Below are 7981 nucleotides of genomic sequence, written 5' to 3' on the forward strand. Positions count from 1 at the left end.
TCTGCCTTTGGATCATTTACCAGAATCATCTACATGTTATCATCGGCTCAAAATTTGAATGAATTTGAGTAGGATGGGCCAGTTTCTATTGAGTTCACGCATCGATTTCGCAGATCGAATTTGTAAATTAGGTATCTATGTTCTCCCGCAAAGTCACACATAATATTATATAAATACATGTTAGGTCTAAAGTAAAATACGTGTTAATGTGCATGAAACTCACCTAGCACGTCACATCAATGAATAATACTTATATCATATAAATAGGCAAATACCACTATTCAAATGAAACAGAGAAAAATACTCAACAATAGTAATAATAATATTAGTTAGGGTTTAGTTGAATTAAGTGTGGAATATTCACTACAAGAAAACAGACTTTTAGCGGCATTTTTAGTGGCGTTTGAATGAAAAACGCCGCAAATATTATACATTAGCGGAGTTTGAATGAAAAACGCCGCTAAAAACTGAGCAATAGTGGCTTTTTCGTGCAAAACGCCGCTAAAAACTGAGTAATAGTGGCGTTTTCATGCAAAACGCCGCAAAAAACTGAGATATAGTGGCGCTTTAGGTCCAAACGCCACAAAAGGTTGAGCTATAGTGGCGTTTTTATAAAAGCGCCGCTAATATTTATTATTTTAACTACTCTATTTTGTTATCCCCGAAATGCCTTAGTATTTTTCCAAAATTAGTTCCCCCTCCCCAAAACCAAACTTAATCAACTACTTTTTAATGCATCGATTTTTATTTTGAATCTTATAAAATTGAATCCAACTTAAATATTAAAATTTTACGTCTCAAATTACAAATTCAACTTGAATTTGAGTTTTTACAATCTCAAGTGAATCATATTAAATCAGGGACATAACTATGGGGTTGAAATGATTTCGGCCCCCCTAAAATGAATTTTTTTTTATTTAAACCCTACCATACAAACTAAATCCTTATAAGGGTCTAATTAAACCCTACATAAACATTAAAACTCTAAACCCTGAAAATAAATTATAAATGGAAAAAATATGGGGACTTATAACGTTCCAATAAGAAAATGATCATCAGATTGCATTTTCACTTACAATTGAATTTTTGCCCCTAAAGGCTAATCCCAAAACCTTAAACTACATTAAACCCTAAAATATGAAGCCTAACCCTTAAATCATAACCCATGACCGCCTAACCCCTAAATCATAACCCATGATCTAAACTCTAAACCATTTAAACCTTAAACTCTAAAGCAATATCCTAAAACCTTAAACTACCTAATTAAACCCTAAAATATAAAGCCTAACCCCTAAATCATAATCCATGACCTATAAACCTTTTAAACCCTAAAACTCCAAACTCTAAAAACTAAATCTTTAAACACTTATACCCTAAATTATAAACCCTAAATTTGTAAACCCTAAAAATAAATTTCACAAAACAATAAAAGAGGAAAAAAAGTGAAATGGCAAAATGATGCATTTCACAAATAGATGACTAATTATATATCAAAATGTTAATTGATCTCCTTTTCAATTCAACATATATTTCATGTTTACTTTTAGATTTATGAAAAATATTATTTTGGAATTCAGTAAATATCTCTCTTAAATTATGGCTAGCATTCTAATTTAGTTCTTTTAAAACATTTTATTTGAGTTAACGAATAACAAGTGTCTTAACAATCATATTTTTTTGTCATTTTAGTTGTTTGCATTGGCCATTAAAATTTGGCTATCTAGATTAAGGTATAACGTGAATCAAATTTTAATTAAGTTAAACAATAGTGGCGTTTTTATTAAAAACGCCACTAATATACATTAAAAAGATATTAGAACGCTACCGTTTAATGCTGCATAATTAGTGGCGTTTTCCACAAAACGCCACAAAATGTTATGCTTTAGCGGCGTTTTCATTCAAAACGCCACAAATGTGTATTATGAGTCCAAAAAACGCCACAATAGGTTATACATTAGCAGCAAAACGACACCGTTCTATGTTTTGTTTTTAGTGGCGCTTTGTACAAACGCCACAAAAATGTATTACGAGTTCAAGAAACGACACTGTTTATACTTGTTATTGGTGGCGCTTTGACAAAAACACCGCAAATTTGTGTTATGTGTTTTCTAAACGACGCCGTTTTATTCTTTGTTTTTAGTGGCGCTTTATATAAAACGCCGCAAATTTGTATTAAGGTTTTAGTGGACGATGCCGTTTTGGCAATGTTATTAGTGGCGTTTGGAACCAAACGCCGCAATAGGCTATACATTACCGGCGTTTTATCTGGAAACGCCACAAATATGAGTTAAATGTTTACAAAACGTCTGCGTTTTGTTCTATGTTTTTAGTGGCGCTTTATTAGAAACGCCGCAAATTGATTCAGTTTTATACGAAAACGTCGTCGTTTTTTTCCATCCAATATATCCATGATGTTAAACCCGAAAGAACTTAGTTTTCCCCCACCCAAATTTCTCCAAATCCCTAACTTTTCCCCTAATCCCTAAATATTTCCCCGAATCAAAATCGAAATATCCTTCTGCCGTTGAAGACTCCGACTGCCGTTGAAGACTCCGAGTGGACCACCTGCTGCATCGCCGTCTCCTCTACTGCGACCGTCACTTTCGCTCTTCTCTGCCACAACCAATCGGTAACTTATGAATTAAATAGTGTAAGTTAATAGTTTGTTTTTTGCTTCTTTTCTTACAAGGACAAACACAGTTCCTGCAATGGAAATGGCACAGTGGCACTACCATTTCACAATTTTTAAGCTTTGCAAATATAAACTTGCAAAGGGCCAAAGGCATTAAAGAAAGCGGAAGAACAACAAAATTAAAAAAAAAAAGAAATTTAACTTCATAAAGAATAAACCAATCACGTGAATAAGGTATTTTTCATTACATTTCACATTTCAGTTTTAATTTTTTTTGTTCAGTTGTAAATATTTTGATTCAGTTAAAGTAATTTTGTTTTTGGGTGAAATATAAAAAAAAAGGGTCAAATTTTGCTATTAACCCTTGTACAATCATAGGTTGCTTGAATTTGGTTAATTTTCATTTTTATATTTTTAAAATTTTAAATTTTCAATTTTAATCTAAACAATATCAGTTAAATTTGATAGGTCAAATTTAGTTATTAGTCTTGTGCTATGCAAAAATTGAGGATTTAGTCATTATTCTCCAATGGATCATTTTTTTAGTCCTTATGCTTTTAAAGATTTTGAAATTTCAGTCTCGACTTAGACAATAATTGTTAAACTATTAACTAAAATAATATGCCTTTTTGTGCGAGTATTATGTAATAATAACAAGTTTTCATAACATTACAAATAGGGGCGAAGCTAGGAAGTGATTTTTATGGAGGGGTTGAAATTAAAATTAAAATTTTTATGAGAACTAAAATGTTTTTTTGATTTGTAACCTTAAAGCTTTATAATTTTTAGAAAGGTTAAATCACAATTTTATCAGTTTAGGGAGACAAAATACCATTTTATCATGTATTAATTTGCAATTTTTTAGATTTTAAAAGGGTTAATACAAATTTTTATTTTGGGGGCAAGGCAGATCACCCCTGATTACATATGTGATAATGTGTTTATCGCTTAATATTATTGAAAATGGTAGAGTATAGAAATTGGGTTAGGATTGAAATTTTAAAGTTCAAAAAGTATGGCTAAAAATGACGATATTAAATTATAGAGATTAAATCTACAATTTATACATAGTATAGGGATTAATAGCAGAATTTGACTTTCTCTTCTTTTGTTATTACTAGGTTAAAACAGGCTCGAAAATGTTGGATCATAAATTTGGAATTGTTTACTGTTGTACATGTTCATTTGATGATTTTATGTTTGCTTTATTGAGGCTATTGTTGTTGTTGTTTTTTTTTTTTCTTGATGTTATTTGCCGGTTTATTTAGTGCTAAAAATTTAGTGGGAATTGCTTTGATGTTGGGTCTTCGGTTTTTTTGTATATGTTTGATTCTCTTTATCATTTTTATTTATTTTTTGTTATGTTACTATCCTGGCTTGTTGATCTGTTATCTTGATATGACTATGCTTTCTGTTGTCTTACTCTCTAATGGCTTAGTCATGATGCAGGAATTACCGTTGCTTATTTTGCTCCAAATAGGCATGGATGTTTGAAGGTGGTTGAGAATAATTACTGTGCTTCAAAAAGAGGTATGCTGTATTTTTCATTTATTTAATTTAATTTCTTATTGGTTTTGGAACTTTGGTCCTTTGTTATAATTCCTTAAAAAATAGAAACTGTTTTCTCACTTCTTGCATTTGGAGGTTTCAAGTAAACCTCTTAATTGCAAAATGAAGTATAAGCTGTGTTGTGAAGCAAATGGTTCTACTTGTTGCAATCTGTTAAGAAAGAATTTGAATCTGTTCTAGGTGCTATTTCATAGTAAATAACCAGCATCTTTTTTTTGTTGTTCATCCTTTTGAAAGTTATTAACTATAAAGCTATTAACAAGTTAGTTGCTTGAATATACTTTCATTTGCTAGCCAAGTTTTCTTTGTAGTTACCTGACTGATAGTTCAAGCTGGTTTTCATCTCTCTATTTTTATATAAATGCGCATGTTACTTTCATTGATTGGAGTGGATGCTAAATTCCCAACTGAAATCTGTAGGTGGAGTTCGCTGCCTGTCTATTTTGAATGCGGTTTTTGCTGTCATCTTTGGTCTTCTTGCTTTGTTTTTCGGTTCAAGCCTCCTCATGCGGTTAATCGGCAGCTTCTATTTTTTTTATCATTTTATTTGTTTATTCCCACCTGTTATTAGCAAATATAAGTTTGGGATTGTGCATTTGGTTATTGCTTTTCTAGGTTTAACTAATCAAACTGTGAGTATCCTTATCATATATGCATTAGGAACTATGATAGCTATATTAGTGAATATGGACTATAATTGATAGGCTTACTCTTGAAAGTCCTTGCAAAGTTCTCTTCATCCTTAGGGTTGGCGATTGAAATGTCTAATCCTTTATGGGATAGAAAAACAAGCACACCCTTTATTTCATAACATTAATCAAATGTATGAGTTGCAGCCCTTTAAATGTATGAATTGCAGCCCTTTAAATAAACTTGAACCAGACCTGATTCTTGTAGCTTAATTATTATTTGAAGTATGAATAAGTATGAATAAGTTTTTATATTTGGCTCAACTTAATTATTATTTGATTCAACTTAAGTATGAATAAGTATGAATTAATTTTATTACCATGTAGCTTGCTTGTCCATTAAAATTACAACAATAACTGACCTTCTCTCCAACCTTATTTTAAATACTTTAAAGATTCAAAGTATATAGGCTGGAAACCTAACGGGTTGCCTTATATCGAGCTGTAAGATATAATGGATCCTCCCTAGATGTAACAACGCCACGTATGATGAATCTTAAAAAATTTAAAAAGACATGAAAAAAGTTCTATCGAGCTCATTTACTATTGAATATTTATATAACCTCAATTTATTTCCAATTTACTTATAAAAATAAAACTACGATTCTTTTTTGATATTATTATATTCAAATTACTATTTTTTTTATATTAATAATGTTTGATTTTAATATTTAATATTTTTAAATGTCTTTAAAAGTTATAACTAATTTTATCAAAATAGTATTAATATTGATCATTACTTAAATAAATTACATAACTTACATAACTCATATAACTTACATAATTTACATAACAACTTACATAACTCACATAACTTACATAATTTACATAACAACTTACATAACTCACATAACTTACATAATTTACATAACTCACATAACGTATATAACAACTTACATAACTTAACTAATACATGTAGTTTAATCTAATAATTTCCTTAAAAGCATATAGTTTAAAGTTCAAATTTCATAACTTACATAATCTACATAACTTACATAAAACATAAAAATATATCATATCAAGACTTACATAATAAACAACTTACCCGTGTAACTTATTGCCAACTTTAGACTTCAACAACTACGAAATGGATAGGACTTGGATGAATTTCTCAAGGGCAAGCAACGAGTATCAAAATGGAGTGCAATTTTTTTTAGATTTTGCATTTCACAATTCAAGCCAAGAGAATATGATTCTTTTCCCGTGTAAGAAGTGTAGCAATATCTATTGGCATTATTGTGAAGTTGTCTACGAACATCTAATTGTTGATGACTTCATTCGGGGGTATAAAAAATGGATTTTCCATGGAGAGTGTACACCTAGTGGAGCCTCTTCGATGATTAATCCGGGTTATCCTTATAGTGGTTACCGTTAGTATGTTAGAGAAGATGACATGGAAGGTATGATGCGGGATGCATTTAATATGCGGAGTGAAGGTTTCCAATCATTTCTACCAAACTATGTTGCATCCGATGATTATAATATCAGTGGGAATACTTTTATGGAAACGAGAAGAAGTGTACCGGATGAACAACCAAATGAAGAAATGACGAAGTTTTACACGTACTTGGTAAAATGAATGAAGAACTTTATGAGGGATCAAAATTTTCGAAAATGTCATTCTGTATTCACCTTTTCTACTTAAAATGTTTGGGAGGGTGGACCGAAAACTCTTTGACAATGCTGTTAGAGCTTTTGAGAGAAATGTTCTCGTTTGCAAAAATCCCTCAATCATGTAAAGACATGAAGAAAGTGATAAAATATTTGGGCCTTAGGTACAACAAAATTCATAGTTGCCCAAATGATTGCATGTTGTATTGGGGTGATCGGAGAAATCAACGGTCTTGTCATGTTTGCGGTAAATCTCGTTGGATGAATAGAGATGCAGAAGATGTTAATGAGGATGAATATGGGCCACAGTCAATAAGGAAGCCGAACAAGATTTTACGTTATTTCTCGCTAATCCCAAGGCTTCAAAGGCTATTCATGTCGTCAAAGACAGCCGAGTTTATGACGTGACATCATGATCAACGAATGGATGATGGATTATTAAGGCATCCTGTAGATTTTTTAGCATGGAAATCATTTGACAATAAATTTCCAAGCTTTACAAGTGATCCTCGGAGTGTAAGGCTCGGGTTAGCATCTAACGGATTTAATCCTTTTAAAATCATGAGCACCTCGTACAAGATTTGGCACGTGGTCCTTGTTCCTTATAATTTGCCTCCATGGCTCGCATGAAGCAATCTTCTTTGATATTATCTATGATTATCCCGAGAGAAATACCGGAAATGATATTGACATATATCTACTGACCACTTATTGAAGAGTTAAAACAATTATGGGCGGTGTTGAGACGTATGATGTATTAAGAAAAGAGAACTTTTACCTACGTCGCTTTTTGTGGACAATTAATGATTTCCAAGATATGCGAATTTATCTGGTTGGAGTACCGAGGACGTTATGCTTGTCCTTGTTGTGCTGCTCAAACGTGTTCACAGTGGTTATATAATGGGAAGAAGTTCGCTATATGGGGCATCGTCGGTGGTTAGATGAAAATCATAGCTATAGATTTCGAGGGCTTTATTTGTGATCAAGAGTTGAAAAAAGCTCCTGAGCAGACTATTGGATCTGAAATCTTATTCATGTTAAAAGATATGGATTTCAGTTACGGGAAGCTGAATCAACCATCTAACAGGAAAACAAATAGACGATCGAGGGATGAATCTGATGATGAATCTGACGAGGAGGATGACCCTAATGAGACAGACTTGTGGAAGAAAAGAAGTATTTTTTTTGAGTTACCTTATTGGGAGCATCACATATTACGCCACAATCTTGATGTGATGCATATTGAGAAGAATGTCTGCGAGAACATCATCTAGACAATTTTGAACGTCAATGGTAAATCAAAAGATAATCTTCAGAGTCGACTTGATTTAGTTCACATGGGAATTAGGCGTGATCTTCATCCCCAAGTACGTCCTAATGGAAAATATTGGTTGCCGCCTACAATTTTTGCAATGTCAAAGGAAGAGAAAGAAATGTTCTGCACGGTGTTGAAGGATATAAAGGTTCCAGATGTGTATGC

The sequence above is a fragment of the Gossypium arboreum genome, chromosome 4 (assembly GCF_025698485.1).
Source record: "Gossypium arboreum isolate Shixiya-1 chromosome 4, ASM2569848v2, whole genome shotgun sequence".
In the NCBI taxonomy this organism is placed as follows: Eukaryota; Viridiplantae; Streptophyta; class Magnoliopsida; order Malvales; family Malvaceae; genus Gossypium; species Gossypium arboreum.